Consider the following 17823-nt stretch of genomic DNA (forward strand, 5'->3'; position numbering starts at 1 on the left):
TGGTCAAAACGTGGAAAGGACACGGGACAGGACAAAACAGGACAGCCCGAGACCACAATACCGCATCGCTGAAAACTAATTAAAGTCCTATTCGCACACACCCACTTCCCTTCACTCACCCCATTTGAATAATACATTTTTTGCGATTTGCGGCGTTGCTCATACGCCGTGGGGTGCCGTGTTTGGCAATTGTCGGGATATATACGTATATATGCAGGAGACTACTTCGCACACACTTGTGACCCATAAATGTTTAATTTTATGCAGCTTTCTGTCGCCTCGTGGCAACATAATGAAACGCTCGCCGCATTGTTCGCCCCACAAAAGGTCAAAATGGAAAGTTTTAAAAGCCTTTTCCACCTGAGCTCCAGCCACTAAATGCTGTCGAAAGTTTTTGGCTCTCGTGGGGATTTTCGCAGCTTTTAAGTGGCAGCCGTCTGTAGTGTTTCATTAATTAAACACCAGGTCTGCCTGTTAGTCAGTCGCAGACTCAGCGAAAGGTAGAGTGTAATAATCAGGACTTCAAAGAAGTAGATTCTATAAACGTAATACCTCTCTCTCATACCTCTCAATTGTAATTATTTAAAAAGGGATGTATTATGGTGGTGCATTTTAAATAGTTTTCAGTGTTTTAAAATTTTATTAAGAACAATTTACTCTTAAATTTAAAGTTACCATTTCTTAATGCACCCACAAGTATGCAACACTTTATGCCCCCAAGCACATTATCCACCACTTTCAGAATATTAATGCTTCATTTTCTACTTTAAAAATGTTCAAATCCTCTATCAAAAACTTTATGACCAATTGAGTTGATAATTTTTATCTGTTCCCTTGCATCCGCCATTTTCCTTAACATTTCCCCCTGAACTTCAACCATTTTCCGCATTTTCCCGGCTGTTTGTAAATGGCTTCATCAGCTTAGTCAGCTGCACTCTGTTTGCGAAAAGCTGCCATGGAGGTGCACTTATATTCCAGCGGCGGGGAATCATAAGTTGTTGATTTCGGGACTTGCTTGCCACATGGAGCTTAAGGATTCCGCGAGTTGGGGAGCTTCTCAGGCTATCGATTTGTCATTTGGCAGGCGCTTATGCCTTCTATTTTTATACCAATAATGACTGCGAATTGTCGCTAAAATGTTTATAATGTTGGCGCTGTACATGTAAATTGCTTTCCCAGCAGGCCAATATATATAGAGGCACACATACACTCGGTGAAACATATATACTGGTAAGTGCTCAGATCTTTTGGCGGCGTGGAATTGTATTACGCGCCAGATAAGCTGCTTGGCATTAACTGCGAGCACTCATTTAATGAAACTTTTTTATTACTTCCTGGCGTTACGCCGGCCATTTAAATTGCCGCCATTCGATTGGAATCAATGGGATTTTTAATGCGATTTCGATTGGCAACTGTGGCAGAGCTATAAGAGTATTTATGGAACTCCTTCATCATCACATATGCAGTTTGACTGAATAGGCTTTGGCTGTAGTTAATGGAGACAATTTTAATAAGGATTTATATCTTTTATTTAACAGCAATTAACATTGAACATGTTTAAAAATCTTCTGTCAATTTGATGTAAGGAAATTGGTTGGTAAGTCAGTTAAAAAATGTAGTACACTGTGTGTAAAGGGAAATAAACTTGTAAACGTAACTATTTCTACTTTAAATTCTGTTTTCTTTTCAGTTAAAAAACCAACAAGGAAATTTTGTGGATTTTTTTCGGAGCCCATACAAGCATAACAGGGCACTGGCGGAACTGGTTTAAAAATGCAATTAAATTCGCTCGCACGATGTAGCTTGTATTATCAAAAGAAACAGCAAGTATCGAAACTGAAAATGGGGAAAAAAATGTGAAATTCAGTGGGAAGATCCCGGACAACAGGGAAAATATGGTTGAACATACGAGAACTGCATGGCAGCGACGTATTTTTTATGATTTTTGTCAGCCATTCGGTGGGGGTGCAGAATTTATGAGATCTGCAAAAAGTGCCGCATGTGCTGGCCGCTGCCAAGGAATCCAGCAGATACGATACGTGCTGGCTTTCCCATACATACATGGGTGTTTCGGAGGCAGCTGGCAGAATGAGTTTTACCCCCCATCGTAGGTAAACGGGCATAAATGTTTTACAAAAAAACTTGTTCGTGCCACACGTAGAAGGAATAACATGCGAATTAATTAATTAAACGTTAGTTAGGCTCCATGTTTAAGTGTCGCAGCTGCCGCCTGCGAAACACACATTAATGCCACATGCACGAGTGTCCTTTCGGCGGGGATACATGTGTGTAATGGATGGACGTGGAGGCAGGACCCAAATATAATTGACAGCTGTGATTTATGCACGTTAGCAGTAATTGGACATTCAACAGCATGGAGCATCGGCGAATCGACTGGGAAGGTGTCCATGGACACGATACCAAGTCAAGGTTAATTTAATGGTCGGCCAGCCATTTCTGGAAAAGGAAGCCAGCCAAAAAGCAGGGAAATCTTCATGGCCAACTGGGGGGGAGAAGAGTTTTCCACAGGCAGTGCACGTAAGTTTGGGTAGGTACACACACTTACCTTTTAAAAGGTCAAACTAAAATTTGCATAAGGATTTTTGCTCTGCTTATAAAAACAACAGAGGTTATCAAACCCCCTGAGGTAATATACTATAACTAAGATTTTACTTTTAAAAAGCTACTAAATAATTCTCCTACTAGCAATGTTATTAAACCTTCGGTTACAACCTTTGGGTTTAAAAGCAAAAAAACATTCAACGTTAATATCCCATATAATAATGTAATTAGAATAATCACAAATTAAAGAGTTAAAGTTGAGTGCCCAAACAGAACCCTCGGTTAGCCAGAAACCCACCCAAGCCTGCCATATATTAATTAACCATATTGTCTGAACTGACAAAGTAAAACCGAAGCGTTGCCAATAAAACTAAAGGGCCTCAGATTAGCCGAATACGAAAACAAAAGGGCCAAGGAAACGCAAAGAATTGCCAGAAATGAGGCAGAGACTTTGGCTCAAACATTAAATTTGATTGAGATTAATAGCGAAATAAATGCTAAAGATTATTATGGCCGGCGGTGGCCATTATCAGGGGAGAAGGGCAAAGAACAGAGACGAAAATTAAGCCAAACTTGGGTGTTAATCTCATTTCTTGTTACCGAATGGAATATATATAATTCCACTTTGGTATAATGCATTTTACCGACCTGTCGCTGCCACTGACCAGTTAATTGTGGGGCTAATTAACATAAATCAGCTGGAAAATGGTCGCCGAGCCCACAAATTCACTAACCCAAAGGAGCTGGGGGTGGTAGGCCTGAATAAACAATTGTGTAACTTCATATTGGACCAGAAACAGAACCAGTGGGCCAGACCAATTGGCATTTGGTATTTATGCCCCGGCTCGGAATGTGCAGTCCAGGAGTCAGTGTGTCACTCAGTTGCGGCTGCCCACGGATCCCACAGGACCTGGTCCTCGTCCTGGTTCACAGTCCTCGGTCCTCCCAACTGCGTGTGTCCTTTGCTGTCAGTTTGTTTGTGGCCCTGTGTTAGTTTGTTTGCTCCCGCTCTGCTCCTGCTGCTATTTATCATGCAACCATGGCACGTTTGTCATCCAACCCCTTTTTCGGCACGCCCTGCCCATACCACCGCCCCTTGGCATTTCCCGGGGGGCATGGCCCCGCCCTTCGGAACGCCAAAGGTCCCAGGCAGCACATTAAGTGGGCTGCTTTATGCTCTTTGCACCAAGCGGCGAAACAATTTCAGCGTACATAAATTTCATTTATGAAAATCATTTGCACAAACTTCGCCATCCGAAAAGTATGCTACAAAAATGTTCGTTGGCAACAGTGCGTATGAGCATTGTGTCAACTAGTTGTGCACACGGAGAAAAAATTTTTGCTATTAATAGTAAAAAGAAAGGAATACAAAAATAAATTGATTTTAAAATTAAAAATGTCCTATCTTAATCCCAAAATCCCAAAAAATAAAATTTACTAGGGCTGTTGAAATAAATATTTTAGTATTAAAAATTAGATCCGAATATTTTTTATATTTAAGAAAATAATAACATTTCCATTAAAGTTCTTAAAAATAATATTTCTGTTCTTAAACTAATATTATTTAAGGGACCGACTATTTTGTTTATCAATGCCCTTTACTACTTTGTATCCTCATTCGTTTCTCTCAGTGTGATTGAGCTGATTGCTCTGTACTGTATCGTGTGCGTCGCTTATGATTGATGTGTTCGAGAACCGCCTGCCCAACCGCCTCCTGCGTTTATTTTTATGTCGCCCGTTTGTGTGCCTTTGCATTGGCAATTTCGGCTGTTTCGTTGGCTTCCTTTTATGATTTCAATCAAGTCAAGTGGATTTGCATTCTTGTTTAAGTTTTCATGGCCCGCACGCTTCTGCCACTGTTATTATCGCCTTTTTATGTGTCTCTGTGTTTGCGGGGCTACCCGGTTTCCTGGGAATTTTATCGGAGCCGCGCATCTAACTGGGTCAACAACGGGCATTGTTGTAGTCCCTTCCCCCGGGGATCGGAATTTCCCACCCCAGGATTACTTACCAGGCGCTCTTGACCACGTTTTAGCGCGTCTGTCGGCAGCTTATTAGCATTAATTGTGAACTAGAATTGGATGTCCGAGGGGCGTGACAATGGCATAATTGTAATGGCCACAATTCGCTTTAATTAAGTCTGCGTTCTGGCCGGACTTGAGGTAATTTAATCCCATTTAGCTGTGGACTTTAATGCCCAACACTTGGCTTCAATTATTAATAAACTAAAACTTGGCTTTGTCAAGTTTTTGGCTTTTCATCAAGTAGCCTAAAACATATTTTGATAAATAAATTAAAAAAAGGAAGCACAGCAAATCTGAAGTACAAACATTCCATGGAGAAAACTTTGGCTGAGTGAAAAGTTTTTTGGAATTTCCTGCTTTCCTGTTGCATTTTGATGGCATGCAGAGTCCTCACTTTTTCTTTCCACTTTCCACTCTCTTCACTTTCCACCATTCATCAAAGGAATAGTTTATGACGGCACAAGGGCGATCGCCTCGGGTGGTCATTTATCAAGAGAAAAGTTTTGAAAAGTGAAAATCCAAATAAATTTATATTAACAACGAACACGTCAAAGTTCTCCGTTCGGGCGAAAGTTGCTAAGCGAATTAATTTCGTTTAAAGCCAAAAAATCCATTTAGCCGGCTGACCGCATGTTGACTTTCATTCGCCCTTGATGGCAGCTAATTGAGACTGACTTTGCACTCCGGTTCGGCTCAATTAATTGCAATCAACTGCGCTGGCCTGTAACCCTGCACTTTTCGCACAGTCAAATATGGAGTTCGGCTTAACCAAAGTCAAATGTTGACTGTGACTCACAGTGACTCAATTGCCTGTAAGCGGAAACCAACTTTGCGGGGACGAGAAAGAAAGTCTTTGCCAGCGACAGCCATTAAATATATATTTATTTCGCGTCATATACCTCGATATGTGAGCATTATCGACAGTAAATGTTATGGGGACCCGGAATAAGTATCATGTGCCAATCGAAGCAAGGAAGGCACTTAAGAAAAGCGGAGAAAAATTGAGGAGTTTAAGTATCTACATCTAGGAATTACATATTCGGGGACTCTCACAAAGCACTAGGGTTTCGGTGTCAATGTATAGATGTCTAAAAGTATGCCTCAATGTTTTATAAAATCAGAAAAGTGGCAATCTATATTTCACTGCATACTTTTAGGCTCCTTAAAAGCGATTTCAAAATTTTGATGACTTGTGTAGGAAAAAATATCTAGAAATTACACTTCATATTTATGCTTTAACTTTTTAATAAATATTTCATGAGCCTCCTCATTCCCCAAAAATAGATTTTCCAACTTTGGTGCCCAGTTGGCGACATGAAGGTATTTACCCAGACACTGTAGCCAATCCCCGGATTACATGATTTCTTATTTTCTGCCACCGTTTTCGCCCGTCCTATCCATTACTGACTCCGTGTTCAAGTTGTAACAACCTTCGCTTTAAAATGGCCCAACTTATGTATTGCACAACTGGCGCAAAAGTTTTACAATGGCAATCCGGAAACAAAACGAGGAGCTGGGACCAGGAGCAGGATGCGGAGACGGAGACGGATCCGGCGAGGTAACAGCAGCTGCTGGTTACGGCTACAGCACGAACAAGCCGGAGTCGTGTAAGCCGGGAAAAAATATAGTACAACCGTACAAAGTCAGGGGCTTGGACCACGGGGCGTATGAGTCTCCAGTTCCATTTGTTTTACCAGTGCAAAGGCAAAAGTTAGCCCTCCCCACAGCTGAAGGTGAAAAATTTAATAAAGCGCATCTGCAGCTTCACTTGTTGATGGTGATGGATATTTTGCGGTTTCCTTGGCCACTGCGGCTCTGGTTCTCCCCACTGATTTGGCCCTTTTCCCCATTCCTGTAGATGTTACTTTCCGCCCCGGGGACCCCGAGACAAGCTCATCAGACTGCAGAGCTTTCGGAATGCTCGGCTGCCAGTTGCGAGTTCCCATTTTATTACTTGATGTTTGCCCTATGAATATTTGAGGAATGCCAGGAATTTGCAGTTTCCATTTAATGCACATTTCCGCCAGAGTTACTCTGCAGCTACAAAGTGAAAGCCAAGGTATTTTCCATAAAGCAAAAGTTTCTGCTGCCGTAAAACTACACTACGCGACATGGGAGAAAAACTGGAACTAAAGAAATGTGATTTAAAAAATAAAATACTTTTTATATTTTAAAAAGCCCTCTAAACATTCCTTAACTACAAGAAAATATGTTTAGTATGTTCTTCTGTTTGTATTTAGGGAAATGCAACTTTTGTTATCTAGTGCCATCATTGCATTGTAAGATATTTTTTCCACAAGGCGTAGTAAATATGCATATCGAAATTTGCATACATTGTTGTGCTTTCATGAAAAACTATTTTTTATATTTGTTTATGCAATTTTTCCGACGAGATTCACACTTGCCTCGTAGAAAGTGTCCAGAATTTTAATAGTATAAAACGAGAGCCTGCCAAAAAAAGGGATAACACTTGGTTACTGTTGGTTACTATTCCCCTGACACTTAATAAAAGTCAATGTTTGCCGCATTCAAAAGTCCAGCACGTAGCCCGCAGGTGTCTGCCAAACGGAACGGACTGCAAGTGACTTACATTCGGTTGGCAACTTGTATAAATATTGCAGAATGGCCAAATAGACAAGCATGCAGGCGCACAGACCCAATCGATAAGGGGGAGGTCTGTCAAGTAGAGTCTTCTACCCACTCCAAATCATCGTTGCGGATAACCGAAGACGGCGATGATGATGATGTTTGGGGATGTGGGCGAGGATGTACGTGAGACCCTGGCAAGAGCGATATAAACTGCAACTTGGGCGGCGGTGCTTGCAATGTTTTCATTATATTTCAGCCCGAAACCGAAGGACGATAAAAATTTTGATGCTCGAGCATATAATTTTATAAGGACAGGACAGGCCAGGGCAGAGGAGGCCAGGCCGGCAGACAAACAGTTCCCAAGCTCGTTTTCCTCGCGGCAGTTCGTACAAATGTCGGCTTTCCGTTTCCGCCTCGCACATGGCGGATATTTTACAACTTCCGGCCATCTTTTACGACCTCAGTCCCCGCCCCAACCACCCACTCGAGTGCCAGGATAGGTCGTTAAATTTTAACACTGATGTGTTAATGCCCCCACGAATGCCTCTGCCAGCCAAGTGGAGTGCATCTCGAGCCAGCCGTTAGGGGCCAAATTTGTTTGACGAATTGCCAAAACATCGGAGCAATTTGTGCCAAGAGCGCAAGCACAAAGTTTGGCAAATAAATCGTCAAGTGCCAGCGAAGTAAAAACCTCCAATAATTCAGCCAGGACAAGTTGCAATCTGGCACCTTTAGCAGACATCCTTGCCTGAAGTGCAACGAAAGCAGTGGCAGGTAGCCATAAGTTGGTTTGCGAGGAGTCACATAATCAGGTGTTGTAGGGTGACAGGTGAGCTGAAGGCAGGTCAAAGGGCTACCAGATTAATGGCATGGGAATAGTGCTTCTTAGGAGTATTTAGGACTTTGTAAAATCAATGAATTAAACTTAAATAATAGAAGTATTTTATAGGTCCCTAATTAAATAATTTTTGATCTCAGCTGAGGGTATACAAGTTTCTTAATAAATATAAAAACCACAATTTTATATTTTTAGAAAACCATTACTTGTTATTGAAAAATAAGTACTTTAATATACAGTATTTTTGAAAAACAAAAGCAGTCGAAAATTCCCAAAGCCAATATAATATTGCGTATTTACAATTCTTCGTTAGACAAAACTATTTTTCACACTTGTCGCAGTCGCAGTGTCCCCAGGCAAATTACGCATACGCCCTGTGTACATCCAACGCAGTTAAGTTACAGCAGAAGTGTTCGATAATTTCCCACTGGGCTTCACAAATTCTGTATTGTGTAAGCATACGTTTATTGATAAATATTTAACATGATTTATTTTTATGCTGATCGTGTGAGGTGCATGAAAAGGTGCTAAATGGCTGCTAATTCAGACCAAAGTGAGAGCTTAAACGCGTGACTCGCCGCGTTGTTTAAACTCTGATTTAATGCTCCTAATGAAGTCTCTGTCTGGTTGATTAAATAATTTTGCATAAATCGCTGAGTGCTTGACACAAATTTTCCCATCAGCGGAATCAGAATCTTTTGATGGCGGTTGAGTTGGCTTCCCCCTCCTGATGATTTTGCCACATCCGTCTCACTATCCTTAACCGCTGTCATGTCAAGCGTTTATGTTAGTTGTGTCCTGTGGCTTCCTTTTTTCGCACAGAGATATATATATATGGCTGTAGGTATTCGAACACGTATACGCACCATCTGCATATCAATCAGATGCCACAGGGCTGTCACTCTTCTGTCACATTTCCCGGCGTGTGAGAATCCTGGCAGGAGTTGCTTCGTGTCCGGTTTTCCGCTGGCTTTTTGTGCTTCTGCTCTTGAAAAATATGAATCGTTCACGTTTTGCATATTTATCATGCGTTTTTCTGCCAGCCCATGTGAATGCTACATTTTCTGTTGCGGAGGTGGAAAATTCTATTTGCCTTCCGATAAGGAAACTCAATTAAAATGCTCGACGTGTCGCAAATCAGTAGAATATACATGGAGAACTTTTAACTTGATTGTGGCATACATTGATTTCTTTTCCAGTGATTCGCCAGCGGCACTCTTCAATGTTCGTAATTTCCCAGCATTTGTTTTTCGGAATGCACTTGGCAAATGTTATTGTTGCATGCCGACACTGTTTGCATTTCCCCGGGCGAAGCAATCGCAGTCGGTTGATGTTTGAAATCGATGCTTTCCCGGAAAAATGGAAGAAAGAACTACGTTTAAAAATATCTTTTCCCAGAAAAACGTCTCAAGCGTTACACTCCCTTCTGGAACTTATAAAAGACCAGACCAGAAATAGACTGCAGGCTTGAATGCGCTTCGAATTTGGTTACATATGGCCGTAGAAATATTATTCATACGCCCTGCTGGCCAGGCCAACGAGCGGCCAACCGCAACGCCAACTATTTATGCTACCAGGCTTCGATGGCATTATCAACTATGAATGGAAATGGAAATTGCTTCAATGCTGCGTATGGCAGCGGAGGAATTTCAATTTTTACGCTCCACGGAGGCCGCACAATTCGTAGCATACATCATGGTCATCAGCGACCCTGGGCACAAAAAAAGTGAATATTAAAATCCAGCCATTTGTTGAGTAGCCCCGCTTTTTTTTTCTCTATTTCCACCATTAGGCAAAACTTTGCGATAGGGTTGTGGGGGAAAAAAACTACAAGTAAATTGCACGCTTTGAAAAATCAGCTCGCATATTTGCCAAGAGTGTGTGCAATTTTTATGATTTACGTTCCATTCGCCATGCTCTAATGTTGTGGTGGGTCACAGATTGATTGCCGGTATTATGTGTGTGGTATGTGTGTGGCGGGGGGCTGAATTTTTTTGAATTTTATTGGCCAGCAACATGAATAGGCAGGCAGTTATGCTTGAAGAATTTCTACCTTGCCCTGGGGGGAAAATGTATATCAAGTATTGACTTGATGTATAAATTATTTATACAGGGGTGCCACAGAAAGCAATGGGACTTTACAATCACTTTAAAATGTTATTTTATGTGTCTAAAAGTATGCAACAATATATTTGAAACTCACCAATACAATGAGTTTATTCAGAAAGATGGCCGTCATTTAGTCACTGCATACCTTTAGGCACATATAATAATAATGTAATGTGTGCTTAATATTTTTTTGGAATTAATAATCTATTGTGTCTAGGCCAAAGTGATCTTGTGACTTCTAGCTCAAGCTTAGACACACATTGCGGCCAATGAAAGCAAGGATGCTTAGCCTTGCCCAAACAATTGCCCTGGCTTCCTTCCACCTACACAAGTCTAATATTTGTGATTGCCGTTTGTGGCCCATGATGATTGCCCTTTGAGCGGTCAATTTACATATGGATAAACGATTAGCAGCTAATAGATTAGTATCTTGTTTGCCCTGCTTGGGCAAGGGGTGATCGAAATAGCCTCCGCGGGTCAGAGCCCGGCGAATTCCCTTTAAAGTGACAAGATGTGTATCAAATATCAACACATTACGCATACGCCGCGTGGCGCGCTGAGGCCGACCGAGAGTGGCACTCAGCTGGCGGTGCGTGCTGGAGCCGCTCGCCGCAGAAGGAAGATTGATTGAATCCAGAAGTGACGATAACAAGCGCTGAGTAAAATGGAAAGCAAACAGCAGTGACGGCGGCAACGGCACGTAAACGGAATATTCAACTATTCAGCTGCTACAGATGGCACTCAGTTAAAAAATCTGAAGCACTTAGGGAAATCCTTGCTTTAATTTAATGGATTACTTTGTCTTCTTTATACTCAGCTTAAATTAAATAATATAAAAAAGGTAAAAGGAACTAAGATTGAACAAATTGTATTGTATATCAATAATAATTATTTTTCCATTTCTAAGAATGCCAAAGAATGTTATACATATACATATTTTTAAGATATTGTTTCAATATAATTATCTTGGTCATTCTAATAACCTTTGTTTTGAAATCCTTTATTGTTGTGCAAAATATTTCAGATATTTTTTAAACTATATTAAAATATTAACCTATTTTCGTCTCTTTAGGATTTGTTGAATCCTTTGTTTTACTATTTGTTTGGTATTTTTAGCATGAATATATATGAAATTATTTGAAAGTAGGCCTAATTTTATCTGCTGTTTTTTTCTAAGAATCTTCACTGTACCTTATGCCGTCGAGACATATGCGTGTGTGCGTGCTATTCAAATGTTTGGCTGACGCCATTCCTTTTTTTAGCCCCCCTCCCCCGCGCATTGCGTGCACATCGCAACTCGACACGAAATTTATGCACACGTTTATTGTTGCTTATGTTTGTTTCTGTGTGCGTGGGTGTACTTCCGTGTGTATGGGTGCAGGTGTGTGTGAGTGCTGGTATGTGGGTGGGCTGTGTGCTCAAGTAAAAGCAATATTTCTTTCACTTTTATGAGTTATCCCTTGCCGCGTGCACCTTGAACTTGTGCAGAGCCTTAAAGTTTGGCCAATAGTACTTGGGGCATACTTTCAGGCGCCTCTTCAACCCTCCAACGTATTTTCCGTTTTCCCGGCAGTAATTAATTTCCTTTTTATTGCATGCGCCTTTTCCTGTCCCCTTGAAGACCCTTGAAAAGCTGACCGTTAGTCAGTTTTTCTGGCTGGGCCAGACTTGCGAATCGGTTTTCGTGTCCATTGAAGCCATAAAAAGTGTAATTAAACACGAGGAACTAGTGTCACATGGCGCATACGTGACATGGGTCGCGTTTCCGTTTCCGTTTAATTGCTCATACGCAACGTGTGCAGCAGCCAGAAGGAGTCTGCCAGGACTCGCAGCAAACGCTTTACTCATCGTCGGAAATTTACGAGGCTGAAGGGCACTGCGATTTCCACTTTGCCATTTGCATATAGCAGCGTCTTTAAGTTGGCTTTTAAGACCTGTTAAGTGAGCCCAGAGCAGCTGATGCTGATGGCCCACATTAATCGCACATTGTGGCACATTTTGCAAAGACAAGAATGTAAAAACGGCAATTTAGATTAAGTCAACTTAATTACGGTTATTAATTAGCTCAAAGTTGGCAAGCTGTTAGTGTTATGTGTGTGGAATCCTGCTCCAGGTGCTGGGGCGTTAGGAATAATACTCCCACACACACACTGGCCGGAGATAATAACTCAACTCGGAGCAACTTGCAGCCTGAGGGCCCACTGACAGCAGCAGGAGCAGGGAAATAAACCCGAGCGGAGTTAAGCATCAACATGAGCTGCCTTGACAAGAAGCACTCGGGCGCATAATTACATGAACACGGCTCCATGTTCCGTGTTCCATGTGTTGTTGGTGGCCTGTTTATGGCCGCTTACGCTGATGCTCTTTTGTCCCATTTGTGCGGCCTTGCCGGCTAACGAAATCGTAACTGCTTTGGAATGGGACCGCACTGAGAAAAATAAACAAAACACGCAGTAGGGTAGAGAACAAATATTTGAACCTCAGTCTAAAAGTGTGCAACAAAAAATATAAAAATATTTTGTTCTTTTGGAGTAAAAATGTTCAATCATTGCATACTTTTGGGCACCTTTATAAGTTGTTATATAACTTTTAAGAGATTGGTGGCACACCTTATTTTCTATGTCTAAGGATATCAGTAGAAAATCAGACTTTCTTAAATATTTGATTTTTATATTGGAAGAAAGAAATTCGTAGAAAAAATTCAAATCATTAGACTATTTAAGTTAACTTCTTTAAAGCCAAAAGAGGTGTTTAAAAAGGATTGTAGAAATATATTGAGGAACTATGAACTTAATATGTGTTTATATTTGTTTGGAATTTTAAAAAACATAATCTGAGGCACCTCTGTTTGTGGTGAACGTCTTACAATGTACCAAGTTTTATCTGTCAAGTCCAAACCTTTTAGGTTAATATTGGGGATTAAAGAAAAACCTTGGATCATGGACATGTTTTGAAATCTATTCAACTAAATTCCCGTTTCTCCCAGTGTTTATCCCTTTATTTGCCCCTTGTCTTGGCTGTCTAACTGAATGCGTGTCTGTCCGCCGGCTTCCTGTTCGCTCGCTGGCAACCTCAAGCGCTCTTCACCTCTTCACCGCCGCTCAAAAAGCCAAGCACATGGGCCAAACAAAAGCGCAACAACGCAGGCAGAAGGAACACGACCCTCGAAACAAAACGAACGACAACAAACTTGGGCCTGGATGGCAACGAACTAATGTGGCATAGATTTTTAGCATAAACAGCGTGGAGCGTTTGTGGCAGCAACCCAAGGAGAGGCACTCGACTCAAGACCCCAAGACCTCAAAAGGAAGCGAGGACCAAGATGGTAGAACAGACCCTCGTATTCAATTGCAAAACCGCAGCTACCACACACAGTGTACACCCACATCGACACTTTACACATGTCCTTTTGCAGATTTGATGGCGAAACGAAGATGAGAGACATGTCCTGCGGCCTGGCTTATGTATTTAGTTACATTTGCCAAATGAAATATTCATACATTCGTGTGCATTTACTTGGAAGTCGTGTACTTCCGCCCCCAAAACCGTGACTATAACGGGGTAGTACACCCCCTTCTTCTATACGGATATAATCTCCCTTACCCGTCCCTTGGCATTTACAATTTGCTTACATTTCAGAATTTTCAACTTTTCTAGTGCGATATTCACCGTTTCGCATCCCAGCCTGCCATATCCACCCAGTTATCCTTTTCTGAATGTGTGCTAACATGTTTGTGTGTACTTGGGTTCCATTTTAGTTAAAAGTTTTTCCACTCAGTTTGCTGGCCAAACAAATGCGTTCTGCAGTTGATGCTGACTGTTTTGGGGGTATAAACGGATTATATACCCTAAAAATCTCGAAATATTATAAATTGAAAACAAGGAAGAACGCTTTTGTCGACGGCCTTGCTTGTTAAATGCACGTTACTCAGCTAAAGGTTGTGCGAGGGAGATGGAGATATGCATGCAGAAAATCGGGTTTTTTCGAGATTGCATTATTTGCTTATAACTTTTGAATGAGCTGTTCGATTTTAACAGTTTTTGGCATGTAGATGGGTATTTATAATCAGAATAAAATACCATTTACACTATTACAGAGTACGACGAATTTAGTATACCCTTTTACTGCACCAGTAACGGGTATGAAAATCAGATTAGTAGTACCATGTAGAGCTGGTTTAAACCTAACCATCTACTTTACCCTGCGCAAAATTCACCGCAAACGGGGACCGGAATGAATAGGCCATTTAAATAATAACAATTCCGCATGGACGACCGCAGCAGGGCATTAACTAATATCACTGGCAGTTTATAGTGTCCGCCGGCAGTCCTACGAAAAGGTCGAGAACGCAAAAGGGTTGCCGTCGGCCATTCAGGGTTTTAAAACTTTAATGTCAGCAAAATGGAATGAGAATGATTTCATTAGATTAGCGACGCATTCATGGGACATACAAACGAAATGACCGATTCATAAAAAACAGTCGCAGACTGTAACCATGTTTTCAAACGTCGATGGGATCAATACTTTCAGTGGGAACGGGGCAGCTGGCCAGTGGATTTGACAGCTAAACTCATTTATTTATTGCCATAAAACTGATTTCAATTTCTGCTCTGTCAGGCAATCAAACCTTCGTAACTCGGTTATAAGCCAGGTGAAGAATTTTAACACGATACCCCGACTGATTGCATTGGAAACCGATAAATGCTGTTAGTTTTAATTGAATTCGGGTTGCGCTGGGAAACGGGTTGAGTTAATTTTCAAACTGCTTTTCAATTGAATTTGGCCAGATCAACAAGAACAAGAAACTCTGAAATTATTCCTACCTGTGCAGTAAATGGTACTTTACTTTAAACAACAAACCGGCAGGCCAGGGAACCAAGAATTAAGTCGAAAAATGTTAATTAAATGCGACATGCACAAAATGAGAAGTCATCATAATCATCATCTTCATTATCGTCATAAGGCAGCCAAGTTGAAATTGTTGGCCAACTGGTTGACTTATTTATGCCGCACGATTACGCCAACCGCCAGAAAGCATCCAGCCATTTTTATTTCATTTTATTTTATTTTCCTTCCGAGTTTCCCAGCCTTTTCGAGACCACCGCTGCTGCTGGCCTCTTTGTAGTCTAAGGGCTAACCGTTCTGGTCGTTTTTTGTCCACCACTCGACACACTTTTAATCCTAATTAATCCTTTTCTGCGAAATGTTCAGCCCAAATGACCAACGGTCGGGGGAAAAACTTTGGGGGCAGTGAAATCGTCGACATCACCACCTCTACTTGTCGCAAATTAACTCAATGAGCGACTCTTGTTCCAGCGGCAATTGTTGTGGAATAATTTAATTACGCCGACGCTGCTCGGTCACTGGGTTCCCCGAAAGGGCATTTTCCCCGTGTGTGGGCGTGCCTTAAAACCAGGCTAACGATTTTCCAGCCCCGAAGCTACGTGGCTCCTCGAAATGTCGGGCTAAGTAATTGAGTCAGTGTGTGCGGGCTTCAAAGTGAACAGTTTCGCAGATTAACCAAAGACTCCGATTAATTAAAACCTGTTCTTTCAACGTCTGAAACTCCCAGGCTTATAATATTTGGCAACTTTAAGAACTTTGCTAGTAGTTTTGACAGCTGAAATTATTATTATTGCTGATATAAATGTGCAGAATCAAACGAGTTTTGTTTAAACTGGCTCAATTGCTTTTAGCCTGTTCTTTTATTTGTCTCCCACCCAATGACGATTTCTCATGAATTGATTTATGATTGGTGCTAAATATGCATGGCACAACTTATAATTATATTATCACCAGAGATACTTATAAATATTATCATACCAAACATTTGGCCCCATGCCTGACCCATTTTCAGCTACTATCGAGTGGCGCACGCGGCGTATGCGTAATCTACGTTATTAAAATTACCTGTAATTGCCTTCCGGCCACAACGAGTTCTAGCCGAGTGGCACTTGCGACCCAGTGAAAGTATAATTACGTGGCAAGTTCGGGCGCCACGTGGCCAGGCAGGTTTATTATTATATAATCGATAGCGGGCGGAAGTCGGTAGCAAAAGCAAAGTCGAGAGCTTTTAATTGGGAATTCGAATTTGTAAACAATTCGGGTTTGGCTTTGGCTTTGGGGCCACCACAACCAGTGATGTGAAAACAACACGGTCAACTTTTTGCACCACAAATGCCAGAACAAAAATATCAGCCAAAATAAAAGTGTTGGTCTAAAAATAGAGCAAATAGACGACGTTGGAAAAACTAAAAGGCAAGGACCGAACAATGGAAGAAAAAACAAAGGGGGAAAAACATACAGAAAGCGGTAACAGGATATACGAGAGCGCCGGGAAAAGGAGGGAAAATTGGAATCGCAGGACATGTGGGACAGTCAAATTTATGCGTTGGTGGGACCAGCGACACAACCTAGACAATAATTTTCGCCCAGGGAGTCGGCAAAAAGCGAACTTGGCCAGCACACACATAGAGTACACCCCTTATCTCAGCCGCACTCGTGTGTTATTTCCGGCAAAAAGCCACCAAAGCGACCAAGAAATCGGGCAAGAGGAAGAGGGAACCATGTAAACGTGGCCAAAAACTTTGCGAAAAATATCGCCGAGTGGCGGCTGAATCGCGACTCAAAATGGCTAAGACGGATAAGCGCCGCACAAAACGGCTAACGGTGAAGTTTTCCCCCAATTTCGTTCTATAAAGGTTGTTTTTTCGCTGCCACTGTGGTTTCGTACCCCCAAAAGTGGCAGCTAAAAGTCCGACGACAGCTGCAGCGGAACCAGTTGCCCTGCCCTCCCAAAAAAGTAAAGAAAAAATAAGAAAAAGCGATTGGGGGCGTGCCCGTGTCATCCGTCTTCGATAGTGTCTTCTGCAAAGATTCCCCAGCTGGAGCAAAAGTTTGCAACTATCCTTTGGGGCAGCTATTAATAGATCGAACTCCATCTTTCCCTCTTTCTTGCAGAGTTTGTTTATGTAGTTTGTAAGCGATTTTAAACGGCAACGTGGCGTATACGTAACATGACTTACCAGTTCCTTTTTTTCGGTGAGCCTAAGTTTTTCGGGCTTTTTACTGCAAGGAAATTGGGAAAAAGTTAATTAGTTTTTAGCAAATGTAATTTTTTATTTAAAGTTTTAAATGAGATCTCGAGGAAAATGAAAGCAAAAGGAAGTATATGTATCCTATTTTTTTGCTATATATATGTTAACTTTTATAATAAAAAAATTTTAACTTTAGTATTTTTAGGAAATTATAAAAATAAATGCTCTAATTGAGTGGAATTTTTAGTGTTTGATAATGAGGATTTTTTTTACCGCAAAAACAAAGTTGCTTTAACTGGGCCTATAAATAAATTAAGCAAACTGGACGTCAAATGTAATTAAGTAGACTTGGATTTATGACTAATTCCGTTCTAATTTCAAAAGGAGCAAATCGAATTAGTGTCCTTTCCTGTCCGAGAGTGTGGGTCCTTTGCATTCCCTTAAATATTCCCTTGCCAATGAAATCCTTCTCGCTCTCTGTTAATCAATAAACAAAAATGATTTTCTCCAAGGCGTTTAAATAAATGAATGGCTGATTAAATGAAGTCGGAAAAGGAAGGAAAGGAAGCGACTTGACAGATGGGCAAAAAGGAAGAGGAGTTCCCAGAGAATAAAATGCAAAGAATTCCCCAGAATTTGGGGAGCAAAATAAACTTGTGAAAA

At 41.3% G+C, this 17823-nt stretch overlaps 1 protein-coding gene across 1 annotated transcript in view; it reads right to left on the minus strand.

Annotated features, from left to right (window-relative positions):
- LOC108024702 (cGMP-specific 3',5'-cyclic phosphodiesterase) overlaps positions 1 to 17823 on the minus strand; it is a 46994-nt gene that overhangs the window by 25966 nt on the left and 3205 nt on the right. Inside the window, exon 2 of the mRNA XM_017094783.3 lies at positions 17149 to 17191. The gene's annotated coding sequence lies outside the window, so the exon portion shown is untranslated. The remainder of the gene's footprint in view (positions 1 to 17148; positions 17192 to 17823) is intronic.

Source organism: Drosophila biarmipes, chromosome 3R, assembly GCF_025231255.1.
Source record: "Drosophila biarmipes strain raj3 chromosome 3R, RU_DBia_V1.1, whole genome shotgun sequence".
NCBI classification, from domain to species: Eukaryota; Metazoa; Arthropoda; class Insecta; order Diptera; family Drosophilidae; genus Drosophila; species Drosophila biarmipes.